This window comes from Zootermopsis nevadensis, unplaced genomic scaffold (genome assembly GCF_977971745.1).
Source record: "Zootermopsis nevadensis isolate Lab colony 2312 unplaced genomic scaffold, Znev_1.0 Znev_ptg000020l, whole genome shotgun sequence".
Lineage (NCBI taxonomy): Eukaryota > Metazoa > Arthropoda > Insecta > Blattodea > Termopsidae > Zootermopsis > Zootermopsis nevadensis.
Genome location: NW_028259152.1, coordinates 6,610,290 through 6,636,651, shown reverse-complemented (window position 1 = coordinate 6,636,651; position 26,362 = coordinate 6,610,290). Strand labels below are relative to the sequence as shown.

Sequence of the window (26,362 nt, the reverse complement as noted above, 5' to 3'; positions counted from 1 at the left end):
AGCTCAGGTATTCAAGAAGATATCCATCTTTTATATAACAGGAATGTTGGCTGTCGTGTTCATATTCTGATAAACAAAGCAAAACACTGTGACTTATTGCAACTACGATACACACAGAATGCCAACGGCTCTTTGACAGAAAATGGCCACCAAATCCAATATGCGCAGATTCACTTCAATTCTTGCAGTCGGGGCACAGAAAACCCACTGCAGTTATTTTAAAGCTAAACCTCGTACAAGGGGCACACAGGAATCGAAATGAGAGACACGACACGACACAACAATTCAACGCAAGGCTAACTGTTGCAGATGTTATTTAACGGCGCCATATCAACTGCGGAGGTTATTTAGTGTCTAGTGAGATTCACGTGTCGATACCGGCTAGAATGGGGGAGGAAAAAATACTTGGCTTATTTTCAAAACATAAGGCCGGAATTTCCTTGTACGAAAAACCATTTCGGTGTTAAGCTTTCTGTCTTCTGGTTGTTGCGCTGTGTAGTCAGGTCGATGTTTACCAACGTTTCAGAGGTCATACTGCCTCCGTCATCAGGGCGATGAATATGATGATGGAGGTAGTATGACCTCTGAAACGTTGGTAAACATCGACCAGACTACACGGCGCAACAACCCAGAAGACAGAAATCTTCATATTCACCGCTGTGAAAACCTCAGATCTTACATTTCGGTGTTGAATAGGCACATACGATATAAAATATAGTTTCCACTGTACTGGCCTCTTGGTGCCTGGCTACTGCTGACGGTTTCCAGTCCCGAGATCTCTAGTTCGAATCTGCACGGACGTGTCTGTATATCGTATCCATGTTTCATTTGCACTCATCACTCTGTCTCATTTGCTCTGATACAACACAGATGGGTGTTTAACAAGCCCTGCACTTAATTCTGGTAGTTGGCAGTGTTTGTCAGAACTCGTTTCTCGATAAAATCAACAGGACTACATTTTATAACCAAAGGCAACGTGTAACTTCGAATGTTTTACTACCGTAGAGTGGAGACAGACAAGGATGGCCGTCTCCTGGGTTGTAGCGCCGTGTAGTCTGGTAGAAATTTACCAAAGTTTCACAAATCCGACATGGATTAACCTTGACGCGAATGCGGGTATCCGTGATGAGAAGCCAGCACGGCCGAAGTATGCATTAAATACCTTCAGATAAACTTTAATTCAGGGCATGAAATGAAGCTGCTAGGTGTGCATTAATTTGCATGGAGAAACTCAGAAAACCACAAGAAATCTCAATTAGGATAGCCGTCCTCTCGGAAGAGATTTGAACGCGGGACATCCCGATTACTAAGCGGGATTGCCATCCGACTGCAACAAAAAATGCGACATACAACTCTGAAGAGAACGAACTTCAAATTGTTTTTTTCCCTTCATACAGGCCCACTAAACAATCTACGCTGACAATATATAGCTGCAATTGCGAAAAAAGTAACTCGTCATGTTTAATTCCACACCTGGCCTTGCTGGAATGTGGGCACACATTTTATTGGAGATAATTTAGCTCTGGTGCATCACGTCGGACGGAAACAAACGCAACGCGCCGCGTGAGGTTGGTTAAAACAGTAGCCGCTGAAACGGATTACTGCCGCTCTGAGCAACAAACACAGCCAACAAGGGAACCGGTCAGAAAATGTAATTAATTTTCTGCAGATCATTCCAAACAGCGTGCGGAATGAGGAATGCGGAAGGTCACAGTCAGCACACGATGCCTGATTACGCGGCTGTCACTGCATTCCTAATTTAACTGAAGAAGCTGTACGGAATGCGATCAGCGTATCATGACAAGCCTTCAAAAATGCAAAACAAATCAACTAATAACACAGTTGTTAAAGCATTCTTGAGAAACTAATAGTCGCTCAACTACCCAATAAATTCACCACCTTTGTACCCTGTTCAAACCAAACATTCACGACCGTGTGCAAAAGAACCGGTAACTGGGCTCAGTCCTCTGCCATACGAATTAAATCAATCCACACCTGCACATTCTTTTCGATACACTTTAATATTATCTCCCCTATCTGTAAGGAATGAAGAAAGAAAGGGAAAATGTTGGATCGGAGTTCGAGAGCCATACTAGACACGTTCTTCCAGACAGAAACGAATTTTTACCTCTTATAGAATAATCATGAAGAGTAAAGAATCAGTTATGAACACTTGTTCGTTCCCTCTGGTAATTATAAGTAACACCATATATTACAATATCTATTTAAATATTTATTAAACCATAAACGAAAACTATCAATAATCAATTCCATTAAAACTTGACAAAGAACTGCCTCTTAGCCTACCGATGTGATATGTTTATGGCCAGTTTTAAGCTTTGTTGTTTTCTTTTTCCGACGTGTCGTAAAGTCCTACTTAGAATGACACACCTGTTGGAGCGATTTGTTTGTCAATAACTCGCCACTACGAACGTCAAACACAGTTGTTACAATATCTTTCAGAGCGCGTACCTCTCAAATGCTTACTATGATATGCTGCATCGGTCATTATAAAAGAAATATAAATGATACTGTCGAAACCAGAAAAGAAAATGTTTTTTAAGCGAATTTGGTGAATAGTCAGCTTGCTGAAAATATGGCCAAGGTTGGCCATGTAATCTACACTTCATATGTGTTTACTTTCGCCTCTGCCAACAGGACATCTAACAAAGAATGTCGTAAAATTCAGTTATAACTTGCAAAATTAGAGACTTTTTTTCGATCTACATGTGAGCAAAGTAGTCTAGTACATTCCGGTGGACCCACAGGCTCATATCCCAAAAGGATTGTGGTTCATTCCTCGGGGGGTAAAACGACCGGGGCGTGAAACAAACCATTCAACGTCATCTAGCGTCGAAGTTACGAATGTGTGGAACAATAACTCCATTCCCCTATACTTCTACGTGGCGTCATGCTTAATTATAAAGAACTGAGGACAACAGCTCAGATGAACTTTGTTATGACAATAAACTGGAGTCTGAATGCCGTTCAGGTAATTGACAATTGTGAAAGTATGAGTTTTACAGAAAAGTAATTTGACATATAGACTATGAAACTTCATTTGTATATCTTAACCTTTTAAAGCCCAGTGTTAACTATTTCAACCATCTTTTTAAATAATCAGTAACTCTGAATTTTTCTCACAGAGTGTATTAATTGGTTTCTCATGATTCTCAGAATGAACAGCGATTACTACCCTAAACTACAATAACCAATTCATCTTTGTAATGGAGAGGGGGCGTATATTTTTTGCAGTGTGTGATGAACTGTTAAATATTATTTAGAAGACCCGCTTCGAGTGATTAATACAGGCTGTAAAGTAAGTGCAGGTTTCTCAAGACGGCTCATTGCTTCAGTATGGTCACGTCGCTGCCATACTCACACGTACACAAATTGTCATCAGAAATCATCACAATTTGGTCACAAACAAAGGCCACGTTGTGTTTAGTGAGACAGTCGCTAACTTCGCGGCACTGAATGTTGTCAGACACAATTTTCAATCAACTTGCTAACTCCATGAAGCATAGTCCATCCTAAGAAGATGGTAGTTCCTCAGCTAGTAAAAAATTCCTACCTTTTATCAAGCCGGAAGTTCGTATCGTGTTCACAATAACCTGTAACTGGGCCTTGTAATGAAGCAGTTAAATCCTATCTATACCCCTAAATCACATTTCATGGTGACCTATTTTAATATTATCCTGCCAACTACGCCGGTCTATTTCCTTCAGGTTTCCGGCTAAAATTAAGTATGCAGTTCTTAGTATTAAGTAAAATACTTAAAAAGAGAAACAAGTAATGCCAATAAGATTTTATGGAGTTATCCATATTTTAATACCTCAAGCTCTGATGGAGGCGCCTGCTTCATGTTTTGCCCTTCGCTTTTGATGAGAGGGAGGCCTGTAAGTTCAAAGACATAACTCCATGGAGAAGAATCTGCCTAGAGTCACTAAAGGACGTCTTGTCAGGATTTCCAACGTGCCTTATGCAAACTGAACGTTCACTACCGTGTTCAAATGACAGCACCATGTAAACGACGACATTTCTGATCGGAGTAAGAGTTTACGCTGGTTATGAACTTACACACGCCAAGATTCAGAACTTGTACGGCTTCTTTTCTGTGTTTCCCAGGGTCAAAGTTCTAGCAAGGACGCAGCTGTGTGTACCTTCAAGCAACAAAACATTTTAATTCTAGCCTATCTATTTTTAAAATTGCTTACGTGATAACATTGCCTTATAACTACTTGCAGGAACTGGTTCAGATGATTAAATGTTAGAATTCGTAACTGTTGAGTGACCTAGCCCTCCAGACTGTAAGCTTTATACATTGATACGATTATTTATTTCCAAACAAATTGGATACTTTACGGAACTTTATAAAGCGTGAGCGACGAATTTATTACAGACTTCAAGAAAAGAAAAGAAAACAGTGTTTTCGTAAATAATAAATTCCATTCCATCGAAATGTGGTCATAGAGAATAAGGCGAACTGGATACAATATCTGAGCGTGGCTGCCAGCTGTAAAGCAGAATCTTACCACACTCGACGTATGACGCCAGGCGTGACATCTACGCCCGGGTCAGCATTCTTCTTCTTTAGTTCGTTCACATTTCTAAGTAATGGTTAGTGTAATACTACTTCGACTTTTGTTCCAATTCAGATGTAATTCTAAAATCACAAACCCGTTTAGACTTTTGGTAGGCAGGTGATTAACCCGACACATGATTTCTTCCTACGCGGGACAGAACAACACAAAAACTCGTGGGAAAGCATCCTTCCCTGGAGTGGGGTTCGCACCCACGATCACCGTGTTCGAGCGGTCAAGACCCACATCTTAAACCGCATGATACACTTTGTTTTGTTCTTGGAAACACCACAATCACAAAATTACTAGAATAAAAATACTGCTGTCTATATTTTGTAAGAGCCCTCCACTTTTTCACGTTGTTGTAAGTGTAAATCAGGCACGGATATATAGCAACTATACAATCAGGTGGCCGACTAAAATGAGTGGGCAGTGTAGACAAATGTATATGCTGTCAGCTGGTATATACGTTATGACTCGACAGAATTTAGTGTAGATCTACCACACCAAGTTTAAATAGTCCAAGTCACTCTTACAGTTTGAGCTCCGTTTCTTGTAAACGGGCAGAGACAGAAATAGCAAAACCAACTGTTGTTTTTAGAACTATTTATAGAAGCGAACTTAATACATTTTTTGTGAAATTTAATAAGGCGTCATTTAACAAAACCTGAAAAAACATTACGATACTGAGTTACAGAATAAAAAGTCACAACAGGGAACCACAGTACGGCTACTTTAAGAGTGTTGATTTATTGAAAGCTTTGGACCGCTCCTTTCATATGATACACCACTACATCTTTTATAACATGACATAAATGTCACAATAATGATTTATGTCTACTGTAAGGATCCTGACTCCATCTCCGCAGGCAATTCGAGGAGCAATACTCGATTGTCATAGGACCAGCACGCTGTCTTAAAGCGCACAGTACAAGACGAAATCCAGAAAAACAATTATTGCCAGTAACGTACACTTCAGCCTGTTCATGTAAAACGCACCTACATTAAAAGTATAAAATAAATAAATGTATTAAACAATAAAAAGCAACAAAGCGTAGAACATTACAGAGTGGACCTGACATCACTGCAGTCCGCTAATTGGTTTCTAATCTTTTCTCAGACACGCCTCAATCTAAGCTTGCTTACTGGCTGCAGGTTTTATGTCCGTCAAAGTCCGGTTACCGCGTGTTCTCTTACGATCAGTCATACATAGTATGTGTGCTTCAGGGACTCTGTACGTACAGCACGGAACTTCGTTTGCACGTGTGTCTATTGAATATGAAACTATGTAGTTAAATTTCGTTCGAACCACGATTCTGCTGCAAGGCTTAAGGAGTGGACCTCTCTAGATCAACTGAAAAGTCGTTATAGCCTACTTTAAAGCACTGAAGCGTATCAGCTGATAAGGATAATATCTTAAAGTATGGCAGAGAAAATAACAGGAATTGATTTATGAGGATCCTCATAATTTGTAGACTTACACTTCAATAAATAAGTATCACTAAGGCAATCAAATTGAGTAGGATATGATGGGAGGGAAAGTAGCACGAATGGAGAGGTGAGAAATGCATGAAGTTTGAACGGGAAATTCGAAAGAAAGCGACTATAAGGGGATCTGAACGTAGATGGGAGGATAATATTAAAATGAGTGTTAATGAAATCAAAATAGATCAGAGTAGTCTAGACTCAAATGGCTTGGTATATGGCGAATTGGCGGGGTTAATAACTTTTGATACCATAAAAACAGAGAAATATTCGACAATGTCAGTGACTCTCAGCTTTTCAGAAGGACTTGCTGTCAAGCGAGTTTAGTTTAACTTGGAACGTCTGCGAAGTACTAACGGCAAAGTACCAGGCTGTCCTAATCAAGCACTGAACATCATGGTATCGTGGTTTGCATTCCTGCTTTGTACTGTGAACCTCCCGAATTCCAGTTTTTGCAAACGGACAGGTTTTCTCGCCGACCCAATCCGTTTCTTGGAAAGTGCCATGAACTAAAATGCGTCACGACCTTTTTCCGCCGCGTCGTTTCCAACTCATCATTTAGGGCCACCAGTTATTAACAGAAAGATTACAGTAATAGCCTCTCTGATGAGAGATAGCACTGGCAATACACTTCTCATTGGTACGTGTGTCCTACGGATTTCTGTACGCATTGCTGGTGACGTGGGACACATGCACTTTCAGATATGGCGATAAGCAGTCTAGATGGAAGAACTTGCTAGTTCTTGCTATGCAGAGGGTGGTACATCAAAAGGGCCGCGCGAATAATTATGAGTGGAATGACCGTGATATTCGTGACAATACAATGAAAGCCGTGACTAATACAAAACATGGTTGTTTTGCGTTCACCACATACCTCTTCTCTACGAGTTACCACATCATCACGTAGTCACGTGCATTGTGAATCTGATAGGGCAACTCCTTGTTTCCACAAAGAATTCTTACGCTTGGGACCCGGGCGGATCGACAAAGCTGCTTTCAAATTCGTCATATTATTCTGCATGTTGCGTTGTAATCATTACATCGAACATCGCAAACAACAAATAACTATGAAAGCTTTATGCGTGTCAATTAGTGAATAAAACACACAGTAATGTAAAAATAATTAGCCTAGCTAGAAGTAATTCGGAGAATAAACATTAGGGCTGATAACAAATCCTTTTCGAATATGGCATATGGAATACGGAATATGACAACATGCGTATTTCATTTCTCCTTTCTAATGTTCCTACGTTTCTACTTTTTGGCTCTTCTCATGTGACGGTATAACCCACATATGTCCACCGATACGTATGTCCATTTGAGGCCAACGCTTAGCTCATAAAGATGTGTAATTGTGTGAAACATTCACGCTACATTTATACCACAAACCTGTTTGGTGTGTCATAGCATAATTGGTCACAGAAAAGGGTAAAACTACTTAAGAGACTTGAACCCATCATTAAATACTTATTTATTGATTTCCTAGAGCTGATATTTATTCTATTTTCTTTATTAAGAAAAAATTTGAGTTTGTGTCTGTGTTCCACCTTCCAATTGATCGAGTTTAATGAAACATGACACGGAAGTGATGTCATCTGCAGCACCCTAACAACGTACTTTTAATTTATTACAACGATAATCTGTGAGGTGGAACTGCCACTAGCAAAACTTAACGCAGGGTCCTCAAATTATTTATGGAAATAACTGTCGAATAATAGGCAAATTTAAAACAATTACTGTAAAATGTACAACAACAAGAACTGCGATAAACAATATGACAGATGTGAGACAAATTTCACTTAGTTTTCAGTTCAACATTTGTAACTAGTCTTACAAACATTTTTACACAATATTATTTACAAGCCAACGAATGCGAGGAATATAAAACTCATTGCAGACAGAATCTGTAAGCCTACTAAAGTAATGATTTCTTCCTAAAAAATATAAAGATGACTATAAGTATATTATTAATAATAATAATAATAATTTAAAAACTTCAGAAAACCTTCATTCTAGGAACATCATACATCATTCGAAAGACGCTGATGTAAAATATATAATGCCTTACAGGAAATCTGTATAATGCATGTAACAGGTATTAAAAAACAAATTGTGTTTCAGAAATAGCTGCTGCTTTATGTACCTCGGGGGCAACGTTTGTCTCAGGTACACAGAAGTAAATACCCTGTAAAATGGTGAATAAATGGAATAATAATTATTATTATTATTACAGTAACTACAATTACTGTTGGAATAATACAATTCTGATTCAAGTAGGGCACAATACTAAATGGGCTAAACTGCATATCATTTTTATACGCAAATATAACAAAATATTTACAGGACTGGAAGTCTGTGCAATATGAAAATTAGGATTACTTTAAGACTTCCTCTCAAATCTCCGTATTCGTTGCTTGTGTGTGACAGTAAAATTAGGGAAACTGCAAAAGATTCGATAAAATGTTAAACAATGATATAATTACGCGGGGTAGCAGAAACAGAACGGACGGAACGCATAAAATTAATAATGTGCATTTACGTCTGACACCAGCCACAGACGTACCAAACTGTTGATTTGACGACGAGACCTACTTGTACGAATTTATGTGTTCCACGTCGTATGAAGTGCTCCAGCTGAGCGCGTGCGGGGCGTGCCGTGTTATCTTCCCTGTACGGTAGCACACCACAGCACACCCAGCAGAAAATAGGCGGAGGTCTCACTGTCTCACTGCTGCTGCATCCACGCATGCACCAACTGTTTTTCCGCTTGTTGCTGAATTTACAAACTCAGAGCAGTTAATATTTCTTGTCATTTCCTCCCTTCCAACTCCATTCCTTGCCTTCAATCTGACATGTTTACTTGTCTCTTCCCTTCTTCCGTTGCAGCAGGCGTGTAAAACGAAATGAGCGAATTATTATGGAGAAACTTTATAAAGTGGACACTAGAAACACTAGGCAGGAGGAAGGATAATATTGAAATCGATCTGAGCAAAGTAGCTTCAGATGCTGTGAAATGAATCCAGGTAGTTCCCTCTTTCTTTCCTTCTTTCTTCCCATATTTTCTTCTTTCACTGTCCTTTTTCTTTCTAATTTACCTTTATACTCTACGTTCCAACACATTAAGCGGTGGAGAAAAATTCACTTTACTACGTCCTACCGAAAAGGGTTTCAATCTCTCGCTACACAAATGGCGGAACTATATGGTCATAGTTTCGACACCCGGCTAGACCGAGTATTTTGATGCCAGATGCATTACAGTACACTTCATTGCACTGTTTGAGGTTAAACGTCAGGAACAGGCCTCCGCCAAGCACAATAAAAGTATTTTTTAAAGTGTGAGAAAAATGTCTGCATCCAGTTTCATGCCGCAAACTATTTCATTTAAGATAGCCATAACATCATCTATATTGCGAATGGAAGAAAACTTTATTTGAACTTAAGCAATACAGGCCTGAGCCAACTGTAGGATTTACAAAAACCACAGAGTCTTCACAAGAAACATATTCGACACAGCAAGATGTAGGAAGAAGAAAGCAAAGAAATAGTCATGTCTAACCAGCTTAAGAAAACCCATAATGTGCTCAAAAAAATATGGTCACTGAACATCTTAAAATGTGAGTCGGAAAATGAGGGAAAATGTTTCTTCTAGCCTGCTTCACGAAAAAACGACATAACTGAAGATTTAACATTAGCCAGAGGTCGCCTCATGAACATATTCACCTTACCAAACTGACAACAGCAAAGCTACTTTACTAACAAAACTGCTAAATTATTAAATGCAACGAGGATGTTCATGTGAAATGGTAGCAGTAGCTGTAAACACTTCACACGCAGTATAAGTGTGAACAAATATTCGACATGTTCACAAGTAACTGATTGGAAAATGCAAAGATACAGTTGGGGCATATATTTGAGATAGTATAAAGTTATCACGGCAGTAAAAACCTGGACTGAAGAAGGAGACGTCAATTTTCTACGACCCGGACGACAGCCATCTTTAAAAAAAATGTTCGGAGTACGACCGCGACCCAATCATAATTCGTAAATCGTCTCGAACGGCAGCGCCAATATCATTATTACGAACAGAAGTGATGGCAATTGATACAAGTAAACAGACATTTTAAAATAATTCTGTTAAAACGCTGAATTAAATATTCTGAACATTTCGGATAGAATATGATTCTAAACCTTCTTATGTTCGCACGTTTGTGGGGTCATAGGACTGCTTCCAAATCAACGGAACTATTATAGTTCTTGATTCGAGCTCTTCCGTTAGGAAGTTTCAAGGTTCAAATTACGTCCGAAGTAATTGATCACTCTTCTCCATTTCTCGCTCCAACTTACTGACAGCCCCCACCCCTCCTCAAGTTGTTACACGGGCCACAAAGTCCACGGGACGACACAGGACAATGTTTTCCGCGTCGGCAGACATTTTACACCCAGGCAACAACACTGTTAGGCTGGTGTCACTGTTACCTATACCTGGACTAATTAAATCGACATTGTTGTGAACAGATGTTGGAAGATGTGTGTGTGAGAGAGGGGGTCTAAATAAAGTGGATCAAGAGAGTGACTAACTGAGAAAATGGGTCACAGCCGACAGAGGCCAGCAGCCACAGCATAACGTTTCGCAATGATTTAAAAGTTTTGTCATAGTTCCATTGCGGAGAGTATTTTGATACACGCCTGCGTACTGCATTTGTACTGTTAAAAGAGATTCTCTTCTAAAGACAAACGTGTTAATGAAAATTGAGAGTACAATCACGATGCTTGTGTAGATGATAAACAACAAATCGACATCATTGAAAGAGGACTCGAATTACAAGCAACCACATAAGGAAAGCGTCAGCTCTTCATTTTAAAGGTGCCAGGTTCGAACCCCAACTGAGGCCATCTAACCTCATTTGAATTTCCTCATCGTGTTATTCATCATTCCCTCACGATACGCCGGATAACTCGTGAAAATAGACCATGAACGTTCCTTATCCTTGCAGACTCATCACAATGACCTTACCAACCTCAGGCGTCGCTTTTAAAACAATCAAAACCTTCGTAATTATAACACAGACTAAGAAGAACTAAAAACTTGATGTTCTCGTCTTCTCTGTCATTCTGTGTTGTATGAAACGAGGCACTGGGTCACCTGTGATTCATAGCCTGTCTTAAGGCTTAAGAACTTGCTGCAAAAATATGTAGGATATCCAACATATCATGAAGACTGACACGTGAGGAAGGAGAGAGAGGTAGACGGACCTCCCCACAGCATGCCTGTGTCAAGCTTCGCATAAAAATACCTATCAACTAACTACATCAAGTAATTAATTAATATTAAACTAACCAACTAAAACCCCCACGTAACTAATTGCACTAACTCTTAATGCATAAGAACTTGAAGCTTCAACATCTCTAAAACCACAACCCACCAATATGCGTAATCCTGAATCAGTTCCATCGACATAATATCCTCTCAAGCAATTTCCCTAGGACCTATTTTAATATCATACTCCTGTATCTTTCTCCTTCTTACAAGGTGGCGTTTTCGAGAGGTTAAACCACAAAATTATTGTCTGCACTTTTCGTCTCTCAATCCGAGTTACATGTCCAGCCCATCGTGGCGTCCTAGGTTTATCCTAACAATAGTAGTGACATGTACAATTCACGAAACTTTGCTCACTTCAAATGTTTTCCTGAGAAGTTTCTTTTCAAACACGCTATTCCCTCAAATTAAGAGAGCGTTTCTCAAACAAAAACCGAACGCCGTGCTTCGTGATCGGGAGGTCTGTGCTAAAATCTCAGGTCTGAAACTAGCTACAGTGACTGAGGTTCATCGTGGTTTTCCTCAGCTCCACCAGGCAATGTTGGAATATTAAATCAGACCAAGGCCGCTTCCTTCCACGATCTTTCCAACTCATCAAATCATTGATCATTCCATGATTCGACGCTATACAGTTTCAGCTACTGACAGCGTCGTTAAATAAGCCACAATACATACGAGATATGCAAGTCACTTTTATTTTTAGCAAGGGGAAATGTTCTACACGGAGGATAGTGAGTTCCGCTGTTGTCAGCATCGGTAAGGAGCAGGATGGAGACGCAGGCGCGAAAGCAGTGAACGACACGGCGTACATCATCCAGTATGGAAGACGCGAAGTTGAAGGCGGCTGAAGAATGAAAACTCTAACAACGGTTATTCCTGGAAGAAAGGCAAGTTCTTCATCGTTGCAGAGGGTCTAATAAGTACACCAATCACAAAACTCTTTCTACGTGTCAACGAAAAAGCTGTAAGATTTGAGGTTTTCACAGCGGTGAGTATGAAGTTGTCTGTCTTCTGGGTTGTAGCGCTGTGTAGTCTGGTCGACGTTAACCAACGTTTCAGAGGTCATACTGCCTCCGTCATCAGGGCGATTGAGTATGAAGATTTATGTCTTCTGGGTTGTTGCGCTGTGTAGTCTGGTAGATGTTTACCAACGTTTCTGAATCGCCCTGATGATGGAGGTAGTATGACCTCTGAAACGTTGGTTAACATCTACCAGACTACACAGCGCAACAATCCAGAAGACAAAAATCTTCAACGAAAAAGCTGTTTCATTCTACCCCTGTTCCACTCATATGCGAAGTGCACGCAGCGAAACAATGTAATGCGAAAACATTGTCTTTTCTGATTCATAATAACCCATCATTAGTGAACGATACTATTGAGCAACATCCAGAATTCAATTATGTTTACTGGTTTAGGAGTAGCGAAAGCTTAAACTGCTACATGAAATTACACTGAAACAATCTTCACGTACCATATTTCCATTATACGCTTTGTATTCAGTTTCCATCCTAAGCTGTTCGCTGTTTTAACGCAAGCAATGAATCATGAAAAAAGCTTACAGCTCTCAAGGGGAGTCGAGTATATTTTGGACTTTGGCGCGCACAATTTTGCGGATCCAGAAGCATTAAATTCTGTTTGTCGAAAATTTACCACAAATGTACTAAAGCAGTGGGCCTGTCTGTAAACAGGTGAACCAGGTTTTTCCCCCAATGTCCTTTATAGAATTGCGCAAAAAATCTATATCACCGCAACAGAAACACATCAGCATTCTATCCTACTCCAGGCAAATTAACAACGCGAATGCGCATAGAGATCTCGAAACAATTTCTGCGACGTACTCAGACGGCCTGTGACAGTGATTGATTTATTATGACTTAATTGTGGAACATACTGCCCACTGTCTGAGGTGTATTTTGATACACCTTATTTCAGTGAGCCACAGCCATACGGAAATGACTTCATGCAGCGGAGTCCTTGTTGAGAAGCTAACAGTCGCTCACCTTGTCAAGAAATTTCCTTCTCCTTATGGGACCCGAAGGTTCATTTTGTGTTCGTAAAAACATCCACCCGTCCCTGTCCTGGGCTAGCCAGTTGAATCCAGTGCATCCTCTTCCTTTCTGACGCATTTTGATATTAGCCTCCCATCTACGACTTTCTCTCTTAAGTGGTCTCTTTCCTTCTAGTGTTCCTACTGAAATGTCATATGTTTTATTGTCTTGTCATGCGTCATTTACCTTAAAGCCCACACCTTGAGTTGATCAACCAGAAAGTCTTTGGCAAAGAGCATAATTTATGTAACCTGTATAGGAACCTTATATTGATAACTATTAATTATTCAGTTTTGTTCAGGTTCGTGTTACTTTTCCTCCTTTGATCAAATATTGTCCTAAGATGCTGTTCTGAAACATCTTAATAAGAAATGCAATTCAATTAAATCTGATTTCTTAGTGTAAGCAAAGACAATGCTGAACGTGTATCCAATGTCCGAAAAGTCGTATGTAACATAAAGGTGTCTCAATTTGTGTAAAATTCCTCTCAGTCCTTAAAGTAGTAAAAAGACATGGCCTAGGACAAGCGCGTCCAAAATTATAACTCGACCACTTCAATGAACTCGGCGCATCTGGTGGGATAAAATTTGAATTAACCTTAAATAAAAAGGGCATCAAGGTGTGGACCGGATTTATTTGGCTCAGGGGAGGAATCTTGTGAAACCCGTAATCAACCTTCGGGATCCATAAAAGGCGTGAATTTTCTTGACTAAATGAGTAACTATTAACTTCTCAACAAGAACGTTACCATGGAGCTGGCAGTGACCAATACAGGCTTTTGCGTGTGATTAAGTGTATTTAAAATATGTTACACTGAATAACGGGAAATTAACTTACGCACTGGACTTCGCTAATACCGTACATTAAGATTTACACTGAATTAATGTCACATTGAAGTTAAAGAAGTAAAAGCAATGATCGATTCGGATTTATTTTCAAAATATTGTGACAACTCCATACTCAGTAAAAATGCCGGGTTGTAAATAAAACTTCGGTCCACGTAAAAAATTATCATTATTCACGCAGAACTAGAAATTGAATCTATTTTTTTTTAATTTAATCGCCCTGAAGATGTCGGCAATAAGCATATGTGAAACTTCGGTAAATTTCTAGCAGACTACACGGCGCAACATCCCGGAAAACAGTAATCTTTATACTCGCCACCGTGAGAACCGCTAATTTCACCGACTATGAATGGTTCTAATTAGAATCACATAATTATTCATGATAGCGAAATGGAAAAACACTGAATAAGATTGGATCGTAAGACATCTCTAAAGAAGCCGTATTTAGTAGAACTGCAAGATTTTTATGCCGTTTGTGAAAGAACGCAACAGCTGACTTGGATAGGTCACGCAGTGTTAGCTGTGACAGCGCCAGATGGTTGTACATCTCGTGATTTCGCATGCACCGATGACTGGAAGATGTTTCTAATTAAAACATTCAAATGCTTACCTAGCAAAGTATTGCGCTGTGTCAGGTAGATGCTTCAGCTAATTATTTAAATGCTGGCAGACGAAGAAACGGAGCTACCCGCAAGGAGTCGGTAATCCACGGGTACACACTACAACTGACACCACCCACTGCGGCTGCCACTCTTCACCACAAGGTCGTCCTCTTCTGTTGGGTGGGGAGGGTTTAAACAGACACACGGCAGTTTTTGAGCCCTGCTCCATCAGCTGGTGCAAAACCACTGCCGACCTCTCCTCATTGCTTCATGTTCTCGAATCGACAGACAAGAAACTGAAGAGGTGAAGGGGGGCAGAGATACGGAGGGGGGTGTTATCGTGTCACCCCCTCCTCTCCACAAGGAAATGAACAACCAGAGAATTACATCAATACAAATACACACATTTGTCAAGTTGTATTCAGGTCAGGTGATCCAATCCTTTACGCAGAGAAACGTTTCATAATTTATGCTCTTCGCCTCATAATGTAAAGATGTTTAAACCAAGGAGGACGAAATGGGAGGGGAGGTGATACGAATGGTTAAAATTAGAAATTTATACAAACCTAAGACCGAAAAATGTGAAGGGAAGACACCACTTGGGAAATATAGGCGTAGATGGGAGGATAATATTGAAACGGATCTTTAAATAAATAATGAGTGAAGGTATTGGATGGATTAAACTGTCTCAGGATATGCTCCAGTGATGGGGTGTCTCTTGTGAAGACGGTAATTAGCTTAATGACTCCATAAAAGGTGGGGACTAACTGAAACGAACATTCGGCTTGCACAAAAGTAGGGGATATCTGTCAGTTGCTCGAAGAATACTGCACCACAGAGCCAATATAATCGACAACCGACCAGCACGACCATTATTTACTGTAGTAGTGCAGGACTATGTAGGAGGCAGAGAGATTATGCTGAACCATATCACAGCAAGCTTTAATCGAACTTAATCTGCTCTTAATGTCCTCGCGAATTAAATTTTAATTTACTACCGCAGTTTACAAATATTTGACCTTCCGCACATTTCCGAACTATTTCCTAATTTCTTCGCTGTTCTAGGAGCCTTCGTAACTAATAAAAGTAGCAAAAATACGCTTGTCTACATGTAGCAACTCTAGAACCACGGAATGAATAGTTATGCTTACCAATAAAGCAATCAGTTAATGAGTTTTAAATAAAAAAGATACAAAATTCTGGAAACGCTTGTTAGTATAAAAAACTAGGATTTTGCCCATACGAAGGTCTATAATTGGAGGAAAACTCTGTTCCTCATTCTGAAGGTAAAATTCAATTCAGAGAGTCTAGGCCTATATTTTCTCTCCATCGTCACGTCCTGTGTGTTACAGTTTCTAAACGACATCCAAGTATGAAGATTTCTGTCTTCTGGGTTGTTGCGCTGTGTAGTATGCTCGATGTTAACTAACGTTTCAGAGGTCATACTGTTGCCTCCGTCATCAGGGCGATGAATAATTTGGTTTGTAAGATTGCTGATGTAATCCTTGTACATTAATAGAAAACAAAATTAAGCTAGTAGGAGAATAGCAAAGTACGATTATTTCAGCGGTATGTTATCAGACTTCCCTACCTTCAATGGCCTCGACTGACTCAGGATAACTTCGGAGGACATGGATTCCTATTCGAAAGTTGTTCTCTCTGAGTCCCTCTATACGCTCCTTCAGTTTGGCCCTAACCTTTTGAATCATTCTGTATAATCTATCTTTGACCACTTACGAAAATTGTAAACTATAAAGTATGTTGTATTGTGCTAGGAATGGCACTAGCAATTTCATTTACGTTTGGCCACAGAACGAAACTTGGCAATAAAACCTAAATGTGGTCTCTTATATTTTACATTCGTTCATAGATTGTGGACAACATTGTTAATGTCCACAGGCGCGCTTTCCACATTTCGTTAGTCCTTGATGAAAGTGTCGTGTTAAGAAAAGACGACGACATTAGGTGGCACTGTATGAACGATGATCTTACGTCGACACACGATACCACACAAACGGTAACTCTTAAGTCTTGCATAACTTTCGTTGTCATGCAGGTCGACGTCAGGCGTATATAATTTAAAACTGTCTTAACAAAGAATTTAGACATTTAAGATGTAAATAAACACTTCTTGCAAGATATTGTAATCAGAACTATGTGGGTCTTTTACGCAAAGAATTTAACTGTGGATGAGTGGTTTGTATATATATTTTCAGTTATTTGTGTTTTATTAAACGACGCTTCCAGAAGTTCTGATTATATGCATCGACTGATAGAGTTAGTGAATGACATATCAGAAAGTTTAAGTAAGTCGGTTGTCGTGGAGTGATTTTTGGTACTATTCCGGCATTTGCCTGCATTGACTCAGAAGTCACAGAAACGCTCAGTCAATATAACTTATTTCCGGGCCGTAGCTTAACCTACGAATTTCTGAGTACGAAGCAGGAGTATTAACCACTCGGTCAATACATTAGGTTTGTAGCTATTATATAGGAAATTTTACCTTAACCGCAGCCACACAAAGTTAAGTACAAGGACTACATCTTGTTTTGTTAAGACAGCAATTTTGGCACGTAGAATCCTCTAAACTTTACACAAACTAATTTCCCGGAAGGAGTTCCACTTTACTCTTGCCAAATTTGGTTCGAATTATATGTTTAGTCCCACATTTCCTCAAATGATTTCCATAATCACCCTAAGTTATAAAACAAGGAAGAGGCAGAGGAACATTTTCGTGATAGTAGTGTGAAGCGAAAAAGAAATTTGGCAAATTCGACAAAGAACAGCAATCTGATTGTAATGTAACTCGATTTAAATATCTTGAAACTATCGCAGATACAACGAAGTTCACAGTTAACTTCGCCGCATACATTTAAAATTATTAGCCACTCAGTGATCTTGTATGGATCTCTCGAGCTTCCAATGCATGCTGGATTACTTCGACTATGGTTGTGACCACGTCATTTAGTCAACTACCACCTGGTGCGTACGTTTCCATTTATGCTCCTTGTAATTAACGTTTATTTCAATCCATTCCTGCGAACTTCACAATTTCCTTTCAAATCCTTTCTCAGAAAGTCCCACGCGATTCTGTACGAGATAACTCTTTGTGTACGACGCTTGAGGTAACAATACACAAACTAAAATGCCGAGTAAAGAAATAGCCATTACGAATTTCATTCGAGTTTGGCAGTAATGAGCTCAACGGCGAGGTCCAGCAACCAAAATTTTTGTAATTATTGCAAGTCAGGAGGAAGAAGCTACTCGTTCGATTAAGCCCAATGATTAAATACGGTACTGTAGTACAGACAATTTGTCCTATCAAGGTCATTTGCTTCCTGCCCCTACACACATGTAACGGCTTCATCTCCATGTCCGCAATGTATAGAGCACTCAGAGTTAAGAAAATACTGTAAGATGATAATGCTATTCCAGATTCCTGCGATTAGGCACAACCAGCGTGTTGAGAAATGCTATGGTTTTCTGAACCCTTTAAATTTTGGCTTCTAAAAGAAAAACTAACAGCTTGTTTTGTTCTTATGTCTCCTTGACAACTCAGTTTCTATTGTAAGATTTGAGGTTTTCACAGCGGTGAGTATGAAGATTTCTGTCTTCTGGGTTGTTACCTTCGTCATCATGGATGACGGAGGCAGTATGACCACTGAAACGTTGGTAAACATCGACCAGACTACACAGCGCAACAACCCAGAAGACAGGAATCTTCATACTCATCGCCCTGATGATGGAGGCAGTATTAACTCTGAAACGTTGGTAAACATCTACCAGACTACACAGCGCAACAACCCAGAAGAGAGGAATCTTCATACTCATCGCCCTGATAATGGAGGCAGTATTACCTCTGAAACGTTGGTAAACATCGACCAGACTACACAGCGCAACAACCCAGAGAACAGAAATCTTCATACTCATCGCCCTGATGATGGAGGCAGTATTACCTCTGAAACGTTGGTAAACATCTACCAGACTACACAGCGCAACAACCCAGAAGACAGGAATCTTCATACTCATCGCCCTGATGATGGAGGCAGTATTACCTCTGAAACGTTGGTAAACATCTACCAGACTACACAGCGCAACAACCCAGAAGACAGGAATCTTCATACTCATCGCCCTGATGATGGAGGCAGTATTACCTCTGAAACGTTGGTAAACATCTACCAGACTACACAGCGCAACAACCCAGAGAACAGAAATCTTCATATTCATCGCCCTGATGATGGAGGCAGTATTACCTCTGAAACGTTGGTAAATATCTACCAGACTACACAGCGCAACAACCCAGAAGACAGGAATCTTCATACTCATCGCCCTGATGATGGAGGCAGTATGACCTCTGAAACGTTGGTAAACATCGACCAGACTACACAGCGCAACAACCCAGAAGACAGGAATCTTCATACTCATCGCCCTGATAATGGAGGCAGTATGACCTCTGAAACGTTGGTTAACATCGACCAGACTACACAGCGCAACAACCCAGAAGACAGGAATCTTCATACTCATCGCCCTGATGATGGAGGCAGTATGACCTCTGAAACGTTGGTTAACATCGACCAGACTACACAGCGCAACAACCCAGAAGACAGGAATCTTCAGTTTCTATTGTTCACGAGACGCAAATAATTAATGCTTATTTCTAAAGATGAAGGCATAACAATGGAAGGAATAACGACGTACACTAATCACAACCATTTTCTACTTCATCGTCACCTTCAACAATAGACCTAGAGATTTTGACGTCAATCCAACGAAATGAATAATTATGTCCGAATATGTCCTCCAGATGACTGGACATACATTGTTGTCTAGTTTGATTAATCGAACCTGTGCTATTTTCGACTATTATGACTGACAGTTGTCTTAAACGAAGTTGACACCAACACCTTACCGAAATGGCACGTTGAATAAGACAGACTAGCAACGGTCGCTGTTACGTGTAGCAGGCCAATATTATCACAGAGGAAGCACGTGCTCTGCCACTTCGGCGACTGAATGTTTCGCGTGTTGTTTGTACGGGGACATCTTAGTTCAATGGCAGAACAGAGAGGACAACGAAGCTTATGCGAAATACTCTAAATCCTGCGTGACACAAATAACTACTAATCTCTATCCTGACGACAGCAAATCTACTTAAACACATCAATGTAGACGTATAGTTCTATTATTCCTGAACTCTTGATCGGCTTCAAGAGACACTTGGCTCAAACTTCACCAACCGGGGGCCAACAAGCAAGAAATGAATTAAAATGTTATTCTGACGGACAGAAATAGAGAAGGCTGTGAGAGTCTATTTAAAGGGACACCATAGACACTCTCGTTAAACTGTTATGTGATGTGGGATTTGTGGTTTTCACGGCGGTGAGCCCTGATGATGGAGGCAGCAAGAAGCTCTGAAACGTCGGTAAACTTCTACCAGACTATGTAAGACTTGAGGTTCTCACAGCGGTGAGTATGAAGATTTCCGTCTTCTGGGTTGTTGCGATGAATCGCCCTGATGACGGAGGCAGTATGACCTCTGAAACGTTGGTTAACATCGACCAGACTACACAGCGCAACAACCCAGAAGACGGAAATCTTCTACCGGACTACACGGCGCAACAACCCAGAAGACAGCCATCTTCTGTTATGAGATGTTAAACTGGTTGTTAGCATTGCCTGACAGTAAAAGTCAATACTTCGTAGTCTGAATTTGACTTCGTTAACACTCCTCTGTGCATGTCAGCAGGAACAACTATAGGAGATCTGCTGGCGCTGTGAGATCTGTCTATATGTGTAGAAGAGGCGCCATGATTTCACCTCACCTGATCCCACTTTCTTGCTTCTATGTTGGTTGATGCTTTTTGCCATTAGTAGTCACAGTGTGTTATTCTCACAATGCACGCCTGGTTTCAAATGCCACTTAACTAATCAGCCATCACTAGAGATCGGACAGTTATTTTCTTGCATGTTTCGTAGCAAGAAATATGATTGTTTACACATTACTGTCGCTGAAAGGAGACACATACACGTGCAACGAAGTCTTCTTGAGCTATCAGTCGCATCAATACAATATGACTCTCCGACGTTTCGGATTTCAAATCTCAGTCATCTGGCATTTATGTCGTAGGCGATACAAAGTCGGCGAGATATATGCCAGTGCTGGGGTGACGGATTTGAAGTCGCTTGAGTTTCAGTGGTTTCTTATGGTCACTGCCCACGCGCGGTAAGTCTGGGACCGATGCATTTACCCCTGGTGACTGCCATCGTAGCAACAGTTTATTTCTGCCACACTCGTCGCAGAGAGAACTTGAAATATCAACTCGTATATGTTGTGTTGTTAGTGACGGTTCATACTGCCTTATGTGTGTAAATGAGATAGAAATGCCGCAGAAGACAGATGTTACGTGCTGGATTTACATCGGAAGTCGCTACCCGTCTCCAGGTGTGCGTAGATCCCTGCTCGGCAGCGGACTACTATTATAGCTGGAAGGTACTGCGGGTGGTCCATGGGCCTTGAACTTCCTTATCTGGGCATCATTATTCGGTCCATTGTCTTGTGTTGAGTTTCATTTGGTGCGACATAGTGCACACAGGGAATTAATTATGCAATTAATTTACACTAACGTGATCTCTCCTTTCATTACTTCCTCTTATTCTAACTTCACTTTAATTCCCCACCCTTTTGCTGCGAGGCTAATTAAGACGATACAGATGAGTTACGTCCTAGTAAATGTAATAGAAGCGTATAAATCAAGGTTCTAGTATTTAATAGTGATGCACGCATAGCGACGAGGTTAGCTAGAAGACCGCGCAATAGCGATTACAACAGCAAAATTAAAAAAAGATGGCCAGATGGCCAGTGACGAAATATGAACCAAAGTTCAAGAAAACAGACATTAGTGAAACAATCACAATCTTCCATGCGCAAAGAGACTGAGACAAACACACGCCGGTAAGATGATCATTGTTTTCTTTTTCATTGCCGCGGATCCTTCCTTGTTCGAGTATCTAGGTCTCTGAAGAAGGCATTCTCGCACACAGATCCCACTTGCACGCTAGAATGCAGCAGAATGTGCTCGATTGTCTGTAACGGTTCACTACGGAAGCTACGAAAAATGCAATGAGAGGTTGCAGACTCAGAGGAAAAAGAGTCTAAATGCTTACGATACTCTGGTAAGTCTCTTTACCTTTGTGGCGTTTTCTGTACCTCTTAATAAAATCAATTTGGTTAACTTACAATATGTTTCTCTTCGCTGGTGTGATACTCAAGTTCATAAACGTTTATCCGCGCAAACGAATGGCAGAATAATAGACAATTTATGCCTCCAGCAACTCGTTCTGCTCGTCATGCGGGGGCAAAATTGTTTCAGACGGTACAGAACATTTATGTACCTGAAATATTTCTCCACTTTGAATTCCTGCGCTACTTCCCAAAAACCACTAAAATCGACAAACCTCGATATAAGATTTACCATTAAATGCCATAATGGACCAATACTAACCAAAATTAAATATGCCTGATAATGTTTTGCGTAAACCTCAAAATCAGATTTATTCCAAATCAGTTCTGACTGTGACAAGTGAAAGAACTGAAAAGGGCACGGAATGAGCTGCCGCATTTACTCCGTGCTCCTTGTGCAAAGAACTCACAAAAACTCCGTGGGAGACAACAATAACGGAAAGTTGACAGGGACTGCAAAGGGGCAAGCGAGGCTTCGCGATGCTAAGCTTGGAAAGGATTCCAAGATGTGACGCTGATGAAAGAATAATATTAACTTGTGGGCTGATAGTTCCAGGTATGAGTCAGGCTAACATGTGCAGCAACCAACACTGCATTGTTATAATTGTGTTTAATCTTTGCAGGACAATTAATGTATACTTAAAGGTAAGTTACAGCGATATAAACCTATGACAACATTCGAAAAATTTCAAAACCTGTTTTCTTGAAAAACTACAGGTTAAAATACCTTGCAGGAGAAATTTACTAATTACTCTAATGCTGTGCTAAAATGTTATAAAACAGCCAGCACATTAACTCCATACGTGGACAAAATTGTTGGGGATCATCAGTGTGGCATTTGACGCAATATATCACCAACTGCAGTCGTTCGAAAAAAATGTGTATAGATTTCATGGAAATTATTATTATTATTATTCAGGTACGAGAGAAGTAGTGCATAATGTTCTCGCGAACAACGTAATGAATTCTGATTCCATACAAGGAGGGAAATTTCTTGGATAACTTCTCAAAGAGAACTCTGGTACTACGTGGAGTTAATTCACCGAAGATATCACTCGGTTAGGAAAATAATAGCTATTTGCCACGAGGACTGAATGAAATCCTTAAACGGAATATGTGGACAAAATGACAAGCAACTGAACGTGAATATAAATTGTAAAATGGCAAAGGCCGTTATCATTAAGCTTTCAAAATCACTTCACCGCGCAACAAATTCAGAAAGGCAGAAAAGGAAGTCACCCGCGGCGCCCTAACTAACCGTTTGATTCTACAGCTGTGTCTTCAAGATCGCCGCAGGACACTTCTTGCGGCCCTCATTTTAACGGCGCATAAATCTCACAAATAAAAAAGACCAAGAACAGTAAGAGCCATTTGTGGTGACGTCGTAAACAGCGTGCTTTCGCCGTAAGCGAATCTGCTCCTCATACTGCAATCTGTGAGAGGGACTTCCTGTCCGAAGTAATTCGTATGCAGTATTGACCGCACACTATGCAACTGTGGGTTTTTAGGGGCGGTAAAATTACACACTTTAATTTACTTATTTATTCCGGTGCTGAAATTTATTTGTCAGAAAAAATGTGTTATGATATATGTACCAAGAAATCTATTCTTCTAACAGCCACGATCTTCAGAAGCAAATTCCCGATAGTAAAGAAGCATAAATTATATTCCGTTCATTACTTTAAGACTGAGTCAATTAAAGTAAAGCAAATTATATACATTTAGACGAGTTTGAACTGCCAGGGTGGGAGGAGGGACATTTGTACTGACAAGCAATACGTTTTGTTTCAAACAGCTGTCGTGTATGATTTGTGTTTCACTGCCTAATATATGACACTGTGCAGACATTAATTAATACAAGCTTTTCAGTCGTGAATAATGGTCGGTTCCAATGTTAGCGGCTGGATCTGTTTTAAGGTCAGTAACGAGATGCAGGCGCGACGGCGTGTTCTCGAACACAGGCAGTCACCGCTCCTACTGCTAGGTACGTTCCTGACGAGAATTCGTAAAAGGAAATTTCGTAAAGCGAGTCGCTGTTTCTCATAAGTATAGAACACGCGACATCAAATTAACTAACTATAGTGTAAGGTCATTCTTGAAAACCGAACATTTGTTCAGCCGGTCAAGAAACTCCCCGCTATCCTGCCAAGATTCGAAGTTTGGTCTTCAAACCTGGAGCCAGTTACTTTGCTGGTTGACATATACCGACTTCGCAGTGATTGAAACTTATATCTGCTTAAATATGGATACATTACTGATAGAATGTTCAACTCACGAAGGTACAATCTACGTAATCATAATATTTAACATTCTACAATACCAAATTACTAACATTTCTCGAAACTTTGTTCCTTTTTAATGCACATTTTAATGAACGCTCTCCCACGACGGCGGTCTAAATTGTGTCAACAGAACTCAAAATTAAATCGGAGTGCGGAACCAAAAACACTTCTTTCATACAAGCTTTGAGTTTCCACAATTGTTTTCGACTAGAATGTGCAGTATCGGTTATCGCGAGCATAACATACTCACACAACCGATTAGAATACGTTCAGAGCATTACAGGCCGAAATCCTTACGTGTTCACAAACTCGTACAGCCAAGTCGCAGATACTTTCACAACCACTAAACACATGTTCATGAATAAAGCTATAAAGCAGTCACGAAAAATGCTCCGTTGTTGTACGTAGTTTATAATCGCGGGTGTAAAAGCTGAAGGTAAAATAACACTGAAAAACGGGCGTGCCGTTTGACCCCTTCAGTATGTGATTGAAAGCAACCTCAACAGCCTCTTGTTAAACGTCGTGTATGAAACCCATCATTACTTTCATTGTAGCGCCCACGTGGGGTCCGCATGAAGACCAGAGTTCTGGGTGTCAAAGCAACTGCTCGTATGATTCATCATTAGTCTTTTCATAACTCAACAGCAATTACACTTTGTGACTGAAGGAAGACAAATTGGGTCTCCACATACATCAAGAAGACGTATTATTTTAGCTCTGATGTTAGCAGGCCTAAATTATCTTCATAGTTTTGGAGTCTGCCATGCTCCTAAGAATGTCTGTAAATACGTAGTAAGCATTTATTAAATGATACTGAGATATCCTGGGCTGTTAAGCCGCGTAGTCTTCTGGCTGTACACTGATGTTACGAAGCAAAATTCCGCCTCCATCTTCAGGTTGAAATGTTACATTTCTGAAATTGGCTATAGGTTCAGATAATAAGTGGATAAGACTCATACAAGCGACTGTTGTCAATTCAGAACTTTCTACATTGCTGTAATACACAGTGAAGTGTTCGTTTTTTGTTAATTTCCTCTGGAGAATAGTAATGGGCACTTGTGGAACATATTAGAGATCTTAAAGTTGTTGACCTTAGCACTGATTAATTTTGGTAGTGTACGTTCATAAGAATAACACCACTTCAGTGTTCATCGTAACAAAGGGAATCAACGACATTCAAATAATTTGAATAGCAGGCCTATATTTTTTCAACTGTTCAAGATGACTATGATGGGCTGGATATGTGCCGAGGTTGGATGAAATGGATGAAAGGTATTTGTTATGTCCGTGGGAGAACATTTATGGAATATGTGTATATATACATATATGTATATTTAATAATTTATCAAATATTAGATAAATACGTGCGGAGTTTTGGCTGGGAAACCTCTTTAAACGGTCTCTTAAAAGACTGTGAAGGCGATGGGAGAACATAAAAATGGATCTTAGGGAAATGCAGCATGAGAATGAAAATTGGATGAAATTGGCTTAGAATCGTGTCCAACTGCGAGTCGTAGTTTTTGCAGTGTTTGAACCTTCATACTCTTCTGCCAGTGTTACAACTTTTACAGTTCTTCGTCACTAAATGGTTAAACATAAAGAAATAAACTTGTCTGGTCAATGTATAAGTGATGTTTCAATGGCCTGACACGACACGACGACACGACCCTGCAAGAACCTTACGCTGCCCTGGACTGCCTTATTTGGCAAGCCATGAGAAGGACACGGGGTCAGTGGAGGAGTTGGCGCCAGCCCGCCCTCGCTAACCCGCAGCTACACTGCTGCTATTATAACAGTCGTAGCAACTGATCAATATCTTGAAGCCAATTTGCATAAAAGTATAATACACCGTTCATTAAATGACAGTACCACATGTTTCTTTTCTCTGCCAACTTGGGTATAAAGAATGAATTACTGGTTCATTAACCTTAACTGGGCAAGTTCCGGATAGGTACAT

At 40.2% G+C, this 26,362-nt stretch overlaps 1 protein-coding gene across 2 annotated transcripts in view; it reads right to left on the bottom strand.

Annotated features, from left to right (window-relative positions):
- The window catches only part of LOC110827701 (uncharacterized), a 145,403-nt gene that overhangs the window by 57,508 nt on the left and 61,533 nt on the right, over nt 1–26,362 (bottom strand). The gene's annotated exons all lie outside the window — the stretch shown is intronic.